The sequence below is a fragment of the Schistocerca cancellata genome, chromosome 3 (genome assembly GCF_023864275.1).
Source record: "Schistocerca cancellata isolate TAMUIC-IGC-003103 chromosome 3, iqSchCanc2.1, whole genome shotgun sequence".
Classification (NCBI taxonomy): Eukaryota; Metazoa; Arthropoda; class Insecta; order Orthoptera; family Acrididae; genus Schistocerca; species Schistocerca cancellata.
In genome coordinates, this window is record NC_064628.1 from 526,943,321 (window position 1) to 526,964,983 (window position 21,663).

General features: G+C 42.5%; 1 protein-coding gene across 2 annotated transcripts in view; it reads left to right on the forward strand.

Moving 5' to 3' along the window:
- LOC126175358 (1-phosphatidylinositol 3-phosphate 5-kinase) overlaps positions 1-21,663 on the forward strand; it is a 418,246-nt gene that overhangs the window by 47,241 nt on the left and 349,342 nt on the right. The window lies entirely within an intron of this gene.

Consider the following 21,663-nt stretch of genomic DNA (forward strand, 5'->3'; position numbering starts at 1 on the left):
TATTTGATTTTATTCTTTAACGTATATAGCTGGACAACGTGTTAAGTGTCCTGCAGTATATGTTGAAGACATAAAATCAAATACTTGAAAAGGGCATAAAAGGCCAAAACCTGGGTTGTACTTAAATAAACAATAAAACAGTCAAATGGCAGTGTGTTCCTTAAAAAAAAAAAAAGCATTGTGTATGTCCATTTGAATGAGACTTTGTGAATCCATAACAAGGAAAGACAAAAATTTTAACTTTAGTATTGTTGTTTACTGGTCATTTTCTTACTTGCTTAGCTTGACTTCATGAACTTTTTCTTTCAATGTTACTTACAAAATGACTTCTGGGTTGTTTCACATCTACCAAGTGTCCCGCAGTAGTGCTGGCATAAAAAAATGGCATCTGTTGCATTACGTTTGAGGTACCTAGAAGCAAAGTGAGCGATCTCCATTTTTAAAATTTTTTTTGGGTTACTTTGTCAGATATGGATTCTCCTTGGTGATTTTTAGTAGCATTCATCAGTTTAAAGAAGCAAAAGCAGTTGTAAATGGTTTTATTTACCTGCTGAAAACTGGTGTTAGAAGCAAAGCCTACAATCTCCGTGACCATCTGTTACAGTCTGAGAAGTGAAGCCTGCAATATCCACATTGAGCAGTCAGAGACCACATTTTGTCCATGTGATTGACAGCCATTGTTTTTCATTTGTTAAACTGTAGCAAGACATTACATTGTCATGCATTGTGTTAATAGTGCTTCTGTTGAGATATTTACAGTGGTAGCTATTATTAGGTTGTAAGATATGCTGAAAAATGAATAGCACAGAGAAAAGTCTGAAGCAGAAAGGATACTGAAGCCTCTGAATGCCGCACATTTTCAGTTTTCTCCCTGTTTGAGATCCATGCTCAAGACATCTACCAACAGCCAGGGCAATATACACTACGTGATCAAAAGTAACTGGACACTCCCCGAAAAATATGTTTCTCATATCAGGTTTATTCTGCTGCCACCTACTGCCAAGTACTCCATATTAGTGACCTCAGTAGTCATTAGACATCGTAAGAGAGCAGAATGGGGCGTTCTGCGAAACTCACGGACTTCGAACGTGGTCAGGTGATTGGGTGTTACTTGTGGCATATGTCTGTATGCGAGATTTCCCCACTCCTAAACATCCCTAGGTCTACTATTTTCGATGTGATGATTTTGTTGTTGTTGTTGTTGTGGTGGTGGTCTTCAGTCCTGAGACTGGTTTGATGCAGCTCTCCATGCTACTCTATCCTGTGCAAGCTTCTTCATCTCCCAGTACCTATTGCAGCCTACATCCTTTTGTATCTGCTTAGTGTATTCATCTCTTGGTCTCCCTCTATGATTTTTACCCTCCATGCTGCCCTCCAACACTAAATTAGTGATCCCTCGATGTCTCGGAACATGTCCTACCAACCGATCCCTTCTTCTAGTCAAGTTGTGCCACAAGCTCCTCTTCTCCCCAATTCTATTCAATATCTCCTCATTAGTTATGTGATCTACCCATCTTATCTTCAGCATTCTTCTGTAGCACCACATTTCGAAAGCTTCTATTCTCTTCTTGTCTAAACTATTTATCATCCACGTTTCACTTCCATACATGGCTACACTCCATACAAATACTTTCAAAAACGACTTCCTGACACTTAAATCTATACTCAATGTTAACAAATTTCTCTTCTTCAGAAATGCTTTCCTTGCCATTGCCAGTCTACATTTTATATCCTCTCTACTTCGACCATCTTCAGTTATTTTGCTCCCCAAATAGCAGAACTCCTTTACTACTTTGTGTCTCATTTCCTAATCTAATTCCCTCAGCATCACCCGACTTAATTTGACTACATTCCATTATCCTCGTTTTGCTTTTGTTGATGTTCATCTTATATCCTCCTTTCAAGACACTATCCATTCCGTTCAACTGCTCTTCCAAGTCCTTTGCTGTCTCTGACAGAATTACAATGTCATCGACGAATCTCAAAGTTTTCATTTCTTCTCCCTTTCATGCCCCTCCACTCTTATAACTGCCATCTGGTTTCTGTACAAATTGTAAATAGCCTTTCGCTCCCTGTATTTTACCCCTGCCACCGTCAGAATTTGAAAGAGAGTATTTCAGTCAACATTTTCAAAAGCTTTCTCTAAGTCTACAAATGCTAGAAACGTAGGTTTGCCTTTCCTTAATCTTTCTTCTAAGATAAGTAGTAGGGTAAGTGTTGCCTCACGTGTTCCAACATTTCTACGGAATCCAAACTGATCTTCCCCGAGGTCGGCTTCTGTCAGTTTTTCCATTCGCCTGTAAAGAATTCGCGTTAGTATTTTGCAGCTGTGACTTATTAAACTGATAGTTCGGTAATTTTCACATCTGTCAACACCTGCTTACTTTGGGATTGGGATTATTATATTCTTCTTGAAGTCTGAGGGTATTTCGCCTGTCTCATACATCTTGCTCACCAGATGGTAGACTTTTGTCAGGACTGGCTCTCCCAAGGCTATCAGTAGTTATAATGGAACGGTGTCTACTCCGGGGGCCTTCTTTCAACTCAGGTCTTTCAGTGCTCTGTCAAACTCTTCATGCAGTATCATATCTCCCATTTCATCTTCATCTACATCCTTTTCAGTTTCCATAATATTGTCCTCAAGTACGTCGCCCTTGTGTAGACCCTCTATATACTCCTTCCACCTTTCTGCTTTCCCTTCTTTGCTTAGAACTGGGTTTCCATCAAAGCTCTTGATATTCATGCAAGTGGTTCTCCTTTCTCCAAAGGTCTTTTTAATTTTCCTGTAGGCAGTATCCATTTTACCCCTAGTGAGATAAGCCTCTACATCCTTATATTTGTCCTCTAGCCATCCCTGCTTAGCCATTTTGCACTTCCTGTCGATATCGTTTTCGACATGTTTGTATTCCTTTTTGCCTGCTTCATTTATTGCACTTTTATAGTTTCTCCTTTCGTCAATTAAATTCAATATTTCTTCTGTTACCCAAGGGTTTGTACTAGCCCTCATCTTTTTACCTATTTGATCCTCTGCTGCCTTCTCTATTTCATCCCTCAAAGGTACCCATTCTTCTTCTACTGCATTTCTTTCCCCCATTCCTGTCAATTGTTCCCTTATGCTCTCCCTGAAACTCTGTACAACCTCTGGTTCTTTCAGTTTATCCAGGTCTCAACTCCTTAAATACCCACCTTTTTGTAGTTTCTTCATTTTTAATCTACAGTTCATAACCAATAGATTGTGGTCAGAGTCCACATCTGCCCCTGGAAATGTCTTATAATTTAAAACCTGGTTCCAAAATCTCTGTCTTACCATTATATAATCTATCTGATACCTTTTAATATCTCCAGGGTTCTTCCATGTATACAACCTTCTTTCATGATTCTTAAACCAAGTGTTAGCTATGATTAAGTTATGCTCTGCACAAAATTCTACCAGGCAGCTTCCTCTTTCATTTCTTACCCCCAATCCATATTCACCTACTATGTTTCCTTATCTCCCTTTTCCTACTCTTGAATTCCAGTCACCCATGACTATTAAATTTTCATCTCCCTTCACTATCTGAATAATTTCTTTTATCTCGTCATACATTTCATCAATTTCTTCATCTGCATAGCTAGTTGGCATATATACTTGTACTACTGTAGTTGGCGTGGGCTTCGTGTCTAACTTGGCCACAATAATGCGTTCACTATGCTGTTTGTAGTAGCTTACCCGTACTCCTATTTTTTTATTCATTATTAAGCCTACTCCTGCATCACCCCTATTTGATTTTGTATTTATAACCCTGTATTCACCTGACCAAAAGTCTTGTTCCTCCTGCCACCGAACTTCACTAGTTCCCACTATATCTAACTTTAACCTATCCATTTCCCTTTTTAAATTTTCTAACCTACCTGCCCAATTAAGGGATCTGACATTCCACACTCCGATCCATAGAACGCCAGTTTTCTTTCTCCTGATAACAACGTCCTCTTGTGTAGTCCCCACCCTGAGATCCGAATGGGGGACAATTTTACATCCGGAATATTTTACCCAAAAGGACACCATCATCATTTAACGATACAGTAAAGCTGCATGCCCTCGGGAAAATTTACGGCTGTAATTTCCCCTTGCTTTCAGCTGTTTGCAGTACCAGAACAGCAAGGCCATTTTGGTTAGTGTTACAAGGCCAGATCAGTCAATCATCCAGACTGTTGCCCCTGCAACTACTGAAAAGGCTGCTGTCCATCTTCTGGAACCACATGTTTGTCTGGCCTCTCAACAGATACCCCTCCGTTGTGGTTGCACCTACGGTATGCCTATCTGTATCGTTGAGGCACACAAGCCTCCCCACCAACGCCAAGGTCCATGGTTCATGGGGGCAAGGTCCGATGTGATAGTGAAGTGGAAACGTGAAGGGACATGTACAGCACAAAAACGCACAGCCGACCTCGTCTGTTGACTGACAGGGACCACATACCGTTGAAGAGGATCATAATTTGTAATAGGCAGACATCTCTCCAGACCATCACACAGCAATTCCAAACTGCATCAGGATCCACTGCGTGTACTATGACAGTTAGGTGGGTGGTGAGAAAACTTGGATTTCATGGTCGAGCAGCTGCTTATAAGCCACACATCACGCTGGTAAATGTGAATCGACGCCTTGCTTGCTCCCTTGGTGTAAGGAACGTAAACATTGGACGATTGAACAGTGGAAAAATGTTGTGTAGAGTGACAAATCATGGCACACAATGTGGCGATCCGATGTCAGGGTGTGAGTATGGCGAATGCCCAGTGAACATCATCTGCCAGTGTGTGTAGTGCCAATAGTAAAATTCGGAGGTGATGGTTATGGTGTGGTCGTGCAGGAGGGGGCTTGCACCCATTGTTGTTTTGCATGGCACTATCACAGCACAGCCCTACATTGACATTTTAAGCGTCTTCTTGCTTCACACTGTTGAAGAGAAATTCGGGGATGGCGATTGCATCTCTCAACATGATCGAGCACCTTTTTACAATGCACGGCCTGTGGCAGAGTTGTTACATGACATCATCATCCCTCTAATGGACTGGTCTGCATGGAGTCCTGACCTGAATCCTATAGAGCACCTTTGAGATGTTTGGAATGCCGACTTTGTGCCAGGCCTCACCGACCGACATTGAAACCTCTCCTCAGTGCAGCACTTCATGAAGAATGGGCTGCCATTCCCCTAGAAGCCTTCCAGCACCTGATTGAGTGTTGCCTGCATGAGTGGAAGCTGTCATCAAGGCTAAGGGTGGGCCAACACCATATTGAATTCCAGCATTACTGATGGAGGGTGCCACAAACTTGTAAGTCATTTTCAGCCAGGTGTCCGGTATACTTTTGATCACATAGTGCACTTGTAAGAGGTGAGAACTACTACATCTTTGACTTAGGCTACTTTAAATATATAACAAAAAAGCATACCCATATTGCTCAAATGCTTCAAACATGCACTCAACCATTGTGCAACAACCTTGTCAATCCTGAGAAATGGGCTGATGTCAAACACTTGCTTGAAATTCATTTTAGTGAGAACTGACACCAAAATATGAAATTGGATTTTTACAAGTCTCAGGTTGGCAAAGTTCATCCATCTGATATCACTAATGAGACAGACAATAATAACTTTGAGTGTGAAATAATGAGGGTGTCTCCAGAACTGTGTGTGTAAAAAAGTTATATTGTGATCTCTAGTAACATCAACTAATGAAAAATAAAATATAAATATTTGGGAGTATGCTTTATTGTTAATATAATTAATGATCTTTGTTATCCGTATTCAATTTCAGATCTTAAGATACACATTCAGAGCTCTGCTACAGACATGGCTGAGGTGCAAAATAAATAAAATCCACATGTGATTAGCAAAAACAGAAATCTCCAAATTAAAACTGTTTTTTATTTTACGGCAGCTACTTAAAGGACAAAATATTATGTAAAACTGTTTTTCTAATGTCTGTCCACATAAAAAGTTGGTTACTGCTTGAATTTTCGACCCATGAACGCCCATACAGTTATTTGCTTCTACTGTAAAATTTTCCAACTTGAAGATTACTGACTTCGATTCTGCACGTGCTTGTGTGTGTGTGTGTGTGTGTGTGTGTGTGTGTGTGTGTGTGTGTGTAATATTTTCTGGTTTGGTATTTTAGTAGGAACACCACATGGAAAGTGTATACATCTAAGAAATTACATTTGTCTATTTATCCTAAATATTTTTGCATAAGAGTGGGATAGTAGATGTAGTAGATGAAAGAGCCAGTAGGGAATATACAATGACAAAATGTGGTGTGCCACCTCCACATTCTCCCAGTCCCCTTTTCTATTGTACCAAGTTTTGTTTGTTTACAAGAGGGTAATTCTTCTTGTAATTGCTGATCTGCTCCTGCTGCTTTGATAATGAGACAGATCTGATATACAAACATCAAAAAAAGTTTTGCATCAACCCGATTCCCAGAACTCCTGAAGATAGACATTGACTGTGGATATTGTATCACAGACACAGTCCCTTTGACTGTTCGAAGATGTCATTAAACCTGCCCAAAGATGTAAACAACCATGCATGAGCAGTGCCCATTAGATGGAGGAGGCCCGACAGCCGATCAGTTTCAGTCATTCCACCAGGAAGAAGATACATGGCTTGTGTGGTCTGTAGTTCAACCAAGCGTAGGAGGTAAGTACCCTGGTTTGATCGTGTCTGCATTGGTACTTTGTGCAAGGAAGGGCTCTCAACAAGGGAAGTGTCCAGGCATCTCTGAGTGAACCAAAGCAATGTTGTTGTGACATGGAGGAGATACAGAGAGACAGGAACTATGAATGACGTGCCTTGCTCAGGATTGGCATCATGTTCTCTTTACCAGTGAGTGTTGCATATACCTTCAACCAGACAATCGTCGGAGACGTGTTTGGAGGCAACCAAATCAAGCTGAACCCCTTAGACACACTGTCCAGTGAGTGCAGCAAGGTGGAGGTTCCCTGCTGTTTTGGAGTGGTATTATGTGGGGCCAACGTATACCACTGGTTGTCACGGAAGGCACCACAATCGCTGTGCGATATGTGAAAGCCATCCTACGGCTGATAGTGCAACCATATCGGTAGCTTATTGGCGAGGCATTTGTTTTCATGGATGACAGTTACCACCCCCATTGTGCACATTTTGTGAATGACTTCCTTCAGGATAATGACATTGCTCAACTAGAGTGGCCAGCATGTTCTACAGACACGAGCCATATCTAACATGCCTGGGTTAGATTGGAAAGGGCTATTTATGGACGATGTGACCCACCAACCACTCTGAGAGATCTACACTGAATCACTGTTGAGGAGTGGGACAATCTGGACCAGCAGTACTTTGATGAACTTGTGGATAGTATGAGACAATGAATACAGGCATGAATCAAAGCAAGAGGATGTGATACTGGGTATTAGAGTATACATCAGTCTTTACCACCCTATGCAGTGCTGGGGGTTGGAATAGGCCTGAGGTATTTCTGCCTGTCATAAGAGGCGACTAAAAGGTGTCTCACACATTTCGGCCTTTATGTGATGGTCCCCTTTAGGGTTTGAAATCCCATTTTTCAAAAATTTTCCCAAAGAGTGAGCCAATTGGGGAAGGGCACCTTACAGGGTGCATCGTGTCTATCATGCACTGAGACCTATCACATCCTTCGCCGACATTGATCTGCACTTCTGCTCATTCTCCAACTGTTTGGCGAGGTCATCCTCCTGGGTGCATATTTTTCCATCAACTGTGCAGTATAATTTTTTACACTGACGATGTTAATGGACTTGTTTGCTTGGTTGCACCTGGTATCCAGCATGGTAGCCAGTTCGTTGTGGTGGGGCTGCCATGTGCCCTGTTGGTCGTAGACCCCTGACCACACAGTGATCGCTCTGCTGATGCCTGCGCTTTTAACTCCCCACGTATGCCAAGGAATAGATGCCCGTCCCCCTGGGGCATCAGGACTCCCGGCAATGGCCATCCTGCCAGGTGGCCTTTGCTGCAGCTGGGTGGCGCCTGTGGGGAAGGCCGTGGTTGGAGTGGGTGGCATCAGGGCAGATGACATGCGATGAAGCATAGTACATCATCTCTTGCTGGTGGTCAAACACCAGCAGTCTCTTAAGCATTCATGAGCTCAATTCAGCCCACAGAAGTATGACTCCAAATAGTTCCCCTCCCTGGCCACATCATGGGACGAACGTCAGGTTAAGAATGACAACGGCTCTTATTCGCCCCAGTACCTTGTATGTTCCAGAACTGATGGGGAATCTTGCATGACGATGAAGCCTCAGTTTTTTGTTGATCATTTAGAGGACAAGTTTGGGGAGGTGGAGGGCTTGTCCAAAATGAGATCTAGGTCAGTCTTGATCAAAACAGCATCCTCTGCCCAGTCATGGGCATTACTAGCTTGTGACAAGCTGGAGGATGTTTCTGTAACCATCACGCCGAATAAGAGCTTAAATATAGTGCAGGGTATCATATTTCAAAGGGACCTTTTTTTTGCAGTCTGATGATGAGATGTGCGCCAATTTGGAGCTGCGAGGTGTACATTTTGTTTGGCGTGTCCACTGGGATCTGGAGAATAATCAGGTTGCCACCGGTGCCTTCATCTTAGGTATCGAGGGTGATACATTACCCGAGAAAGTCCCATCACATCCCAATACTCCATGTGCACCGCTTTCTATCTGTGTCATTTGTGGAGAGCACCATTTGTCTTGCACGCCTGACTGCAGTATTCTCCAGAAATAAAAGGAAAGTAATGGAGTACAAGACCCTGGACCGACTGACCTACACTGAAGCTAAGAGGAAATTTGAACACCTACATCCTGTAAAAATGACATCGTCTTACGCCGCCGCTACAACAGTTCTAGCCCCATCAGCTCCGCCAATCCCAGTCACCACTCAGAGACAGAAAACTACACCTGCCCCTTTGATGGTGTGGGCACTTCCCTCCCTATCGCTCCCGCACCAACTACCTTGGGGGCACAGCCGCTCCTCCCCCCCTCCCCCCCCCCCTCCTCCTCAACTGTTGGGGACACCAGTCCCCACGTCTCAGCTGGAGAAGCATAAGTCTTCTTCGGCTCCTCTCCGTAGGAAAGGGTCCATTGGGTCACTCCCTTCCCAGGTTTCTGCTAGTGGGAAAGAAGACACCCTCCCAGCCAGGGAAAACCAAGGAGCAGCAAGAGAAATCCAAAAAGAATTTTTTCCACCGCCTGGCTGAGCTACAGCAACTCAAGTTTTACATCTGCTTTCTGCATTGCCCTCCAGGAAACGTGGTTCCTGGCAATGCGGACCCCTGCCTTCCAGGAAACCTGGTTCCTGGCAATGCGGACCCCTGCCTTTCAGGAATCATGGTTCCTGGCAGTGTGCCTTCCATGGCTATAAGAGATATTACAGGAACTGTAGGAACTATAATCGAGTGTCAGGTTGTGTTTGCATTTATGTAGTAACCTCGGTCTGTAGTGAAACCCATCAAACCCCTCTTGAAGCTGTGGCTGTCAGAATAAGGATGATGCAGGAAATAACTGTCTGCAGTGTGTATGTTCCTCCAGATGGTGCAGTACCCCTGAATGTATTAGCTGCACTGATTGATCAACTCCCTAAACCTTTCCTACTTTTGGGAGATTTTAATGCCCATAACCCCTTGTGGGGTGGCACTGTGCTTACTGGCTGAGGCAGAGATGTAAAAACTTTACTTTCTCATTTCGACCTCTACCTCTTAAATACTGGGGCCGCCACACATTTCAGTGTGGCTCATGATAGTTACTCAGCCATTGATTTATCAGTTTGCAGCCCAGGACTTCTCCCATCTATCCACTGGAAAGCACATGATGACCTGTGTGGTAGTGACCACTTCCCTATCTTCCTGTCACTGCCTCGGCATCAGGTCCACGGATGCCTGCCCAGATGTGCATTAAACATGGTGGACTGGGAAACTTTTACCTCTGCCGTCATCGTTGAATCTCCCCCACATGGTAACTTCAATGTGATAGTTGAGCAGGTGACTAAAACAATTGTTTCTGCGGCAGAAAACACAATCCCTCGCTCTTTAGGGTGCTCCCAACGAAAGGCAGTCCCTTGGTGGTCGCCGGAAGTCGCTGAAGCAATTAAGGAGTGTCGGCGAGCTCTACAGTGGCATAAGCGGCACCCTTCCCTTGAGCACCTAATAGCATTTACACGGCTTCATGCCCGTGTTCCTCAACTTTCCACACGACGGAAGCACGAGTGTTGGGAGAGATATGCCTCGACCATTGGGTGCCATACATCACTTTCTCAAGTATGGGCAAAGATCAGATGTGTTTTCGGGTACCAGACCCCAGCAGGTGTTCCCGGTGTTAACAAAAATGGTGTTATCTACTGATGCAAATGCGAATGCCTCTCACTTTGCTGAGCACTATACTCGAGCCTCTGTATCAGAGAATTACCCCCCTAGCTTTCTGTACTGTCAAATGGCGGCTGGAAGGGAAAGTCCTCTTGTTCACTTCACACCACAGTGAATCCTATAACGCCACATTTACAGAGTGGGAGCTCCTCTGTGCTCTTGCACATTGCCTTGACACAGCTCCTGGGCCAGATCGAATCCACAGTCAGATGATTAAACATCTCTCATCTGACTACAAGTGACATCTCCTCATCACCTTCAACCGCATCTGGTACGATGACATCTTTCCCCCGCAGTGGCGGGAGAGCACCATCATTCTGGTGCTCAAACCAAATAAAAACCTGCTTGATGTAGATAGCTGTCGGTCCATCAGCCTCACCAACATTCTTTGTAAGCTGCTGGAATGTATTTGGTGTCGGTGGTTGGGTTGGGTCCTGGAGTCACGTAGCCTACTGGCTCCGTGTCAGGGCAGCTTCTGCCTGGGTTGCTCTACCACTGATAATTTTGTGTCCCTTGAGTCTGCCATCCAAACAGTCTTTTCCAGATGCCAACACCTAGTTGCCGTCTTTTTTTATTTACAAAAAGCGTATGACACGACCTGGCGACATCATATTCTTGCCACATTAGACAAATGGGATCTCTGAGGCCCGTTCCCAATCTTTATCTGAAATTTCCTGTCACTTCATACTTTCCGTGCCAAAGTTGGTGCCTCCCATAGTTCTCTCCATATCCAGGAGAATAGGGTCCCGCAGAGCTCTGTATTGGGTGTATCTCTATTTTTAGTGGCCATTAATGGTCTAGCAGCAGCTTTAGGGCCATCCATCTCACCTTCTCTGTATGCAGACGACTTCTGCATTTCATACTACTCCATCCAGTACTGGTGTTGCTGAGCGGCACCTAGAGGGACCCATCCACAAGGTGCAGTCATGGGCTGTAGCCCACGGTTTCCAGTTTTCGGCCTCAGTCATGTGTTATGCACTTCTGTCGGCATTTTACTGTTTATCTGGAACCAGAACTTTACCTTAATGATGATCCACTCACTGTAGCGAAGACATATCGATTCTTAGGACTGGTTTTCGATGCCCGATTGTCTTGGCTTCCTCACCTTCGTCAGCTTAAGCTGAAGTGCTGACAGCATCTCAATGCCCTCCGCTGCCTGAGCAACACCAAATGGGGTGCAGATTTCTCTATGCTGCTGCAGCCCTTGTTCAATCCCTCCTTGACTATGGGAGTCTAGTTTATGGTTCGGCGGTGCCCTCAGTGTTGTGTTTGCTCAACCCAGTGCACCACTGTGGCATTCGCCTATGACAGGAACTTTTAGGACGAATCCGGTGACCAGCGTCCTGGTGGAGGCCGGAGTCCCTCCATTGCAGGTTAGGCGTGCACAACTACTGGCCAGTTACATTGCACATGTTCGTAGTTCTCCTGCGCATCCAAATTACCGTCTCCTTTTCCCACCCACAGCGATTCATTTCCCGCATCGGTGGCACAGGTCAGGGCTTCCAGTTGCAGTTCGTGTCTGATCACTTCTTTCCAAACTGGGGTCCTTGCCTTTACCACCTATACTTGAGGACCATTCAGGTACACCTCCATGGTGTACACCTAGGCCGTGGCTTCATCTGGACCTTTCACGTGGCCCAAGGACTCAGTTAACCCCGGGGCTCTCTGCTGCCACTTCTTGTCGATTCTTGATATGTACTGAGGCCATGAAGTGGTTTACAGTGACGGCTCAATGGCTGATGATCACGTCGGCTTCGCGTATGTCCATGGAGGACATACTGAACACCATTACTTGCCCAATGGCTGCAGTGTTTCCACTGCCGAGCTGGTGGCTATGCCTGTGCTCCCGAGCACATTCGTTCATGCTATGGGGGAGTCGTTTCTTTTATGTACCAACTCCTTGAGCAGCCTACAAGCTATCAACCAGTGCTACCCTTGTCATCCTTGGTAGCGACCATCCAGGAGTCCATCTATGCCCTGGAATGGTCCAGTCGTTCAGTGGTGTTTGTCTGGACCCCAGGTCACGTCCGCATCCCAGGCAATGAACTTGCCGACAGGCTGGCCAAACAGGCTACACGGAAACCGCTTATGGAGATCAGCTTTTCTGCAACTGACCTGCGTTCAGTACTACACCACAAGGTTTTGCGGCTTTGGGAGACAGAATGGCATAACCTCAGTACACACAACAAACTGCATGCCATTAAGGAGACTACGAATGTATGGAAGACCTCCATGTGGGCCTCTCGCAGGGACTGTGTGGTTCTCTGTCGGCTCCGTATTGGCCAAGCTTGGATGACACAAGGCTACCTCCTGTGCCGTGATGACCCGCCTCAGTGTTGGTGCGGCGCCCGGCTGACAGTGGCCTGCCTATATCTTGATGAGCTGTCATTCTTTGGCTGCCCTGCGATGGACTCTTCAGTTACCAGACTTGTTGCCATTAATTTTAACTGATAATGCCTCACCAGCTAATTTAGTTTTAAGTTTTATACGTCATGGTGGGTTTTATCGTGCTGTATCAGTTTTAGCACATGTCCTTTGTCCCTTTGTGTTTTCCACTCTAATACTTTTAGGCTGGATATTTTAATGTGTCGCAGAGTGTCTGGCTTTTCCTTTTATTCTCATGGTCGGCCAGCCATGGTCTTCTGCTCTTTTGTTTTTATCCCTTCTACCTGTTTCTTGCATCTCTCTGTATTTTTTCTTTTCCTGTTTTGTCCCTAGTAGTGTTGGTTGTCCTTCTGTCATTCTTCTGGTTCTTCCTTTCTCCTATTATCATGCTGTATGTCTCCTTTCTTTTCTTCTTTCCCTTTTCTTCTTTCCTTTTAACCAACCAACCAACCAGTCCTTACCACCACCTTTGAAGGTCTTGCTGTATGGTGGAACAACATGCAATGTGTGGTTTTCATGAGCAATAAAAAGGGCAGAAATGATGTTTGTGTTGATCTCTATTCCAATTTTTTTGTACAGTTTCTGGAACTCTTGGAACCGAGGTGATGCAGTTTTTTTTGACCCGATACGTAATTACCAAATTATCAGGAATGAAATTTTAATATGTCTACAGAGTGGTTGGCTCAACATATTTGTAGGTGATAAGCCAGCTGAATGAATCTGGTATCTGTGTTTACAATTTCAATACACATGCTATCCTTTCCTTATATGCCCAGTTACAAATTCTACATCTACATCTACATTTATACTCCGCAAGCCACCCAACGGTGTGTGGTGGAGGGCACTTTACGTGCCACTGTCATTACCTCCCTTTCCTGTTCCAGTCGCGTATGGTTCGCGGGAAGAACAACTGTCTGAAAGCCTCCGTGCGCGCTCTAATCTCTCTAATTTTACATTCTTGATCTCCTCAGGAGGTATAAGTAGGGGGAAGCAATATATTCGATACCTAATCCAGAAACGCACCCTCTCGAAACCTGGTGAGCAAGCTACACCGCGATGCAGAGCGCCTCTCTTGCAGAGTCTGCCACTTGAGTTTGTTAAACATCTTTGTAACGCTATCACGGTTACCAAATAACCCTGTGACAAAACGCGCCGCTCTTCTTTGGATCTTCTCTATCTCCTTCGTCAACCCGATCTGGTACGGATGTGTGTATGTGTTTATGTGAATGAGGATGGATGCACATGCACGTGTGCAAGCTTTTATTTTGCCTTTGTTTCCACTTGCTCAAAACAGTTTATTGTTTAGCTACTTTCATATCAGTTTTAAAACATCACTATTTATTATCCAATTAAAGAGTAGTAGACTATCACCACCACTACCCCAGTCTAATCAATCAAAGATATGTTTTGGGTGTCCAGCCAGGTTGACAATTTCATTTTTCAGACTACAGTTCAAAGCAATGCAATAAAACTGCTTGAAGTGGTCAATGAAGATTACTAGGCCACTAATCAAGGTACTGTGTAGGAAAACAAAATCTTGCACCTGGCTCAACACTTGGAAAATATATCTAGTAATTTTGTTAATAGTGATTCACAGAACAGTGGCATTACTTATGTAATTCTTAAAGACAATACTTTAAAAGGGCCATGGGCCATGTCAGTCTCCATGTATTTTATCATTTAGACCAAGCGGGTCTGATTCACATACTTATGTAAGTTCACAGGCCATCTCGTCACATGACATGACAGCAGTACTCCCAGCACATAAAGTCAAAACTACAGCAACTGTGATGTTAATCTTTACATGGTAACACGCGAAATGAATGGCACCCATTTCCTGACATGTCACATCAACAAATTATGGCTGAGAAAAAATGTGTTTTTCTGAGTTTGTTCCTTTGATGTTCACCCCACACTCCAATGTTTACATTTATTTACATGTCATGAACAATTTTTTTTTTAATCTATGACTTTTACAATAGCTGTCTTAATAGCTTCTGTTGTAAAATTTTGTAATGCCATTAGTAAAGAAACAATATTTTTTTCATAATGCGAGGCCACAGTCATAATATATTTCTTTCAGAAACTTGTACGTGATAATGGCACTTTGAAGCCGAAATCATGATTGTGTGTGTAAATGTAACACTGTAGTTAAACAACAGTCTAATGGCGGTACTGACTTTAAAGAAATACAGAAACAATGTTCATGACACACAAATAAATGTAAACATCTGAGGGTGGGATACCAAGCATCTTGAAACATTGCCATGAAAAAATAGACGCTTATAAAACCAATTGGTTGCAGCTAATTCATTATAATATACCTTTAGTTTCGACAGCTGCAGTGTTGTAATACATCCACAATGGACAGAATTATTTACCAATTTTAATACAAGAAAGAACAGAAAAACAATGAAACTGACAATCCCAGTGTACAAGCAATTAAGAGTAACTTTGTGATTTTTGGCCACAAGCAGTTCATTTGCATTTTGTTGAAATACAGCAGCAGCGAAATGGTATTGTACACCTGCTGTGTAAGCAAAACAGCCAGGCCATCAGCTGCATGCCCAAGGCAAGCTGAGTGTCGGCAGATATGTCCAAAAAATGTGGAGTAGAATGTAAGCACCTCACTCACTCTTCACAAATTTCTTCCACGGGCTGGACTGAAACCAGTCGCATGCTGGATCAGTTCTGCTGGTTGCCCATTAGTCATTTAGGTAACGAAAGTACATTCACACATTGTAAGGCAATATTTGAACACAGGATACAGCAGAAGTAGCTTACCATCAAGAGATAGCTTATGATGGAATAAATTTTTTACACAGTTCACAGGCAACAAGTTCTGTGCAGGGAATAATAAATTTCACTGGCAAGGATCAGACTGACATCAAAATCTAGAGCTCTTTGAGAGATCTCATGTCCTGTTTGATTATTATGGTATTAGTCTGCACATATGAATATGAATATGTTGTTAACTCTTATTTTATTATATTACTAGCCTTTTCCATGCATATGCATTCGACACATATATTGGACACTCCTCCCCCCCCCCCCTCTCCTTTCTGTCTATGCCCACTTCCTCCTCTTCCTGCCTGTGCACCTCATCTTCCCACCTCTACCTATCTAACTCCACCTCCCCCCCCCCGTCCCCCCTCCCTCCTCCGTGTATTCATCTCCTCCTCCCCCTTATCTTTGTCCATTTCCTCCACCCCTCTTTCTGACAGTTTCTTCGTCTTGCCTCCCTCTGATTGTATCGTCCTCCGCCTCTTTATTTCTTCTCTATCTCTCCCCTTCTTTTTCCACCAGCCCACTACACCTCTTCACCTTTCAATTGCCTCATATATCTTCCCTGCCTCCCCCCTCTCTATTTCCTCCTCCCTCATTCTCCTCTGTCCATCTCCTGTCTGCAGCCATGCTGATTGCCACATGTAGGCGCCCTGCAGTACATTTCAATAAAGCAGGTTGATAATACTCCCACAAAATGTCTGTCATGTAGGGTAGACTAGCTTATGTGTCCTGGGGGGGGGGGGGGGGAGTAGGGGAATGTGTTTGCCCTTATCTTTATTCATGTTGGCACTAGGAGATTACAAACCCCACTGTGCTGACACTTGTGATGCCTTTTGTCAATCCAGGGGTTTGGGAGCAGATCCTGGACATACACATATAGACTCTACCTTATATGTAACAATATTAGAGATGGAAAGTTGCTACTCACCATACATCAGAGATGCTAAGTCACGATAGGCACGATAAAAAGATTCACACAATTATAGCTTTCAGCCATTAAGGCCTTTGTCAGCAATAGGCACACATACACATACCCACTAAAACCACACAGTGTGGTTTCAGTTATCTGAGACTGCAGATGTGTGTGCAAGTTGTGTTTGCGTGAGTGTGTGTGTGCATGTGTGCCTATTGCTGACAAAGGCCTTAATGGCCGAAAGCTATAATTGTGTGAATCTTTTGTGCCTATCAGAACTCAGCATCTCCACTATTCCTTCTCTTATATTTCTATCTTATAAGTATAACAGATAACTAATTGCCATGAATGTTTTCATGATGCACATTTTAATATATGGATGTTGATGTTTGATGTTAGTAGCTGTGTACCAGTGATAGCTCTGCTGCTGATGCTGGTTGCGTATAAGGTTCAAAATTATGATACATTCAATAAATAAATAAAAAGACGCAAAACAGGGTGTAGAATATCATCAACATACCACTGTGCTGTAAGATTGCACAGATGACAAGCAAAGGGGTCCTGCTATGAAATGAAATTTCACCACAGACTATCCCTTCTGGATGTCAGGTCATACCGCAGGCGATCTCAGGTTGGTATTCCACCACTGTCTGGAGCATCTCTAGATGTCTTTGGCGTGGAATCTCATTGATTGGCATAGATTTGTGTTCAGTGGTGAGTCCTGCTTCAAATTGAGCACCAATGACCAGCCCTGCCATATGGCTTCAAAACCATGAATGATGGTCTGAGGTGCCATTTCATTTCGTAGCAGGACCCCTTTGGTTTTACCTGCAGCAGTGCTTCAGCACAGTGGTATGTTGATGATATTCTGTGCCTCGTTTTGTTGCCCTTCACTTCAAGCCAGCCTGGGCTTACATTTAAGAAAGATAATGCCTGCCCACACACGGCAAGAGTTTCTACTGCATGTCTTGTTGCTTGCCAAACCCTACCTTGGCCAGCAAGGTTGTTGGATCTCTGCCTTTATTGAGAATGTTTGGAGCATAATGGTCAGGGCCCTCCAACCAGGTGGGGATTTGGCAATTTAAAGTGCCAATTGGGTGGAATTTATTGTGATATGCCTTAGGAAGACATTCCAGAACTCTCTCAAACGGTGCCAGCTGAATAATTGCTTGCATAAGGGCTAGAAGTGGACCAACATGTTACTTACTTGCTCAGTTTGTGAAGCTCTTTCTCAAGAATGTATCATCCAATTTTCCTGAAATTGTAATTACATGTTTGTCTGTACAATTTTGACCCCATTCCGCCAGTTCCTTTGTTGTGCATATTTTAATTTTTTTAAATTTTTTTGTTTTTATTTTATTTATTTTTTCTCTTATAGTGTATAAAGTTCTGTGAGATTAGGCTGGCACTTAGTAGTGAGTGAGTTAACTCAAGTGGAACATGAATATTCTTAATTGTATGTGGACAATTCTGCTACTCTAGCAATCCTGACAGGTTGAGTAATGCTGCCCAATGATCAAAAGGCATCAGTAGTTAAAGACACTGGACTCACTAGATAGGATCCAAATTCCTGTCCAGTAATCCAGACCTAGAGCTTTTCTGATTTACCCAAACGTGATTGCATCACTGGAAAGGGCACAGACAAAAGGGAAATTGGTCACAGCAAGTTCATGTCAGATCAAAAACTGCAATTCTACACTGGTTGTGACTCGTAAATCTAAAGGATCTATATTAATGACTAATTTATCACCAACTCCAGACAGTGCTTTAAGGGTTTATTCTCCTCAGTCAGCCCATAATATAAGCAATTTTTATTTTTTTTTTTTTTTTTGAAAAAAAAAGAAACCTAATGAAGCAATCAACATAAATCTTTTTGTGCATTAATTCCACAGGCCAACAATGGAAAAACTTTTTTGATGAAAATACCTTATTCTTATGTTTTTTAGGGTGGGAAATCCAAATATGATACTTAAAAACTGAATCACCCACCATTTCTTTAGATTTTACAGTTAAATTTATTAAATTAAGCAATTTCTTAAAGAATTTAACAGCTTTTATATAGTTAAAATAATTTTAAAAGGAGGTGTAATGAATGTAGATGACATTGGTAACACTGCTGAAAAACACTTGCTGGCAAAAAAAGGTCGACTATTTTTGTGTTAACGGATGGTGTTTTGTTTACTGGCAACCTAACCTCACTTTACTCTTTCTTATATTTGTGGTGAATTTGTGATTAAAAATCAGCAAATAAACATTACAGACTTTGTGAAAAAGCATTACCTATCATACTTTGGATCTAAACTTGGTGATCAAGATAAATTTTGGGTGCTGCATAAGGTATGTTATGCGTGTGTTGAAGATCTGAGAAAATGGTCCAAAAAGGAGAAAAAAGCCTTTAAATTAGTTGTTCCTATGATATGGAGGGAGCCAAGAAATCATTCTGATGATTACTACTTTTGCAGTGTTGATATTATTGGTCATAATTCGAAAAACAAGAAGGTAATAAGCTACCCTAACCTTCTGTCCGCCATCCGACCAGTAGGGCATGGTGTAGATTTACCAGTTCCTGAACCAACATATGATTTAAATTCTATTCCAACAAGTATTTTCTGATGTACAATCTGATTTAGATGAACCAGATGATGATGAATTCCCTTGTAATACAGAAAGTCTAGAGTCCAAATTGTTTACTCAGACCAAGCTTAACAATTTGGCTAGGAATCTGGGCTTAACAAAAGAAAAATCTGAATTGCTTGGCTCTGGATTAAAAGAAAAGAACTTGTTGGCAGTTGGAACCAGCATATACATGTATAGAAAGAGAGAGCAGCAATTTTCCAAGTTTTTTCAACAAGAAGGTGATTTAGTGTACTGCTCAGACATTGCTGATCTGACGATTGAGTTTGGTGTTGAATACAAAAAGGAAGACTGGAGGCTGTTTATTGATTCGTCCAAAACTAGTGTAAAGGCTGTTCTATTACACAATGGTAACATATATGCACCTATACCTGTTGGACATTCTGTGCATATGAAAGAAAGCTATGAAAACCTAGAAATAGTGCTAAATAAAACAGGCTATTCTGCTCGTGGTTGGATGATATGTGGCGATCTAAAAGTAACATGCATGCTCCTTGGTCAGCAAGGTGGCTTTACCAAATTTCCATGTTTCTTGTGTGAATGGTACAGTAGGATTAGGGATCAACACTGGTGCAGAAAGAACTGGCCTGTGAGGGAGTCTTTAAAACCTGGTGAGAAGAATATTCTACACAAAAACCTTGTAGATCCAAAAAACATACTCCTACCACCTCTACATATAAAGTTAGGACTAATAAAACAGTTTGTAAAGGCTTTGCCTAAAGATGGACCATGTTTTAACTATCTCTGCCAAAAGTTTCCACACCTTTCAGAAGCTAAACTAAAAGAAGTGTCTTTGTCAGACCTGACATTAGAAAAGTGATGTTTGATGTTAACTTTGAATCCACAATGACCTTAAATGAGAAAGAAGCATGGGTATCATTCAAGCAAGTAGTTACAAAGTTCTCAGGACATGAAAAAGACTCAGAATATGTTTCAATTATAGCTACAATGTTAAAGAAGTTTAAAACTTTAGGATGTGTAATGAACCTGAAAGTTCACTTTTTGAACGGTCACCTTGATTACTTCCCGGACAATATGGGAGTGAGGAGCAAGGAGAGTGTTCTCACTGGGACATTAAAGTGATGGAAAAATGCTACCAAGGTTGCTGGAACACCAACTTGATGGGGGACTATTGTTGGTCACTTCACTGAGAAGTTCAGCAAGCGACTCATCATAGAAAAAGTTACACAAGAAGTTTCAGTGCAGAAAGAGAAAGAAAATACAAACCAATTTCAGCTGACAAGTGAAACCTCTATTAACACACATCATTGTTTTAAGTAGCTTACTGTAAATACAAACCATGCTTATGTTGTAACAAAGTGTTTCATTAATTTCCCCGTTTGCTGTATAGCATAGGATTTTTATACTATATGATATAAAGCATATTGCTCGAAAACTATAGATGATACAAAAAAAAACTAAGGCTATATTTGGATTCAGCTCATAAAAATCTATGAAGATCAGCTATCAAAGTAAAAAACATTTAAAAAAAAATTTTTTTTTTCATTGGCCTGTGTTACTGATTTTAGGATCCAAACTGAGGTGTGTTCGGTCGGCAGATATTATCTGAAATCAAAAAACAAAATTTTTTCTTAATCTATAGGGTATTGCACATAAATGACCTGGTGGATGACATTGGAAGTTCACTGAGGCTTTTTGCAGATGATGCTGTGGTGTATCGAGAGGTTGTAACAATGGAAAATTGTACTGAAATGCAGGAGGATCTGCAGCGAATTGACGCATGTTGCAGGGAATGGCAATTGAATCTCAATGTAGACAAGTGTAATGTTCTGCGAATACATAGAAAGAAAGATCCCTTATCATTTAGCTACAAAATAGCAGGTCAGCAACTGGAAGCAGTTAATTCCATAAATTATCTGGGAGTACACATTAGGAGGGATTTAAAATGAAATGATCATATAAAGTTGATCGTCAGTAAAGCAGATGCCAGACTGAGATTCATTCGAAGAATCCTAAGGAAATGCAATCCGAAAACAAAGGAAGTAGGTTACAGTACGCTTGTTCGCCCACTGCTTGAATACTGCTCAGCAGTGTGGGATCCGTACCAGATAGGGTTGGTAGAAGAGATAGAGAAGATCCAACGGAGAGCAGCACGCTTCGTTACAGGATCATTTAGTAATCGCGAAAGCGTTACGGAGATGATAGATAAACTCCAGTGGAAGACTCTGCAGGAGAGACGCTCTGTAGCTCGGTACGGGCTTTTCTTAAAGTTTCAAGAACATACCTTCACCGAAGAGTCAAGCAGTATATTGCTCCCTCCTACGTATATCTCGCGAAGAGACCATGAGGATAAAATCAGAGAGATTAGAGCCCACACAGAAGCATACCGACAATCCTTCTTTCCACGAACAATACGAGACTGGAATAGAAGGGAGAACCGATAGAAGTACTCAGGGTACCCTCCGCCACACACCATCAGGTGGCTTGTGGAGTATGGATATAGATGTAGATGTAGAGTAATAGCACAGTTTTTTTATTTATTTATTTAAAAAAAAAATAATAAAATGATGGATGTTTGAAATGAAGATGTAGTTTTGTC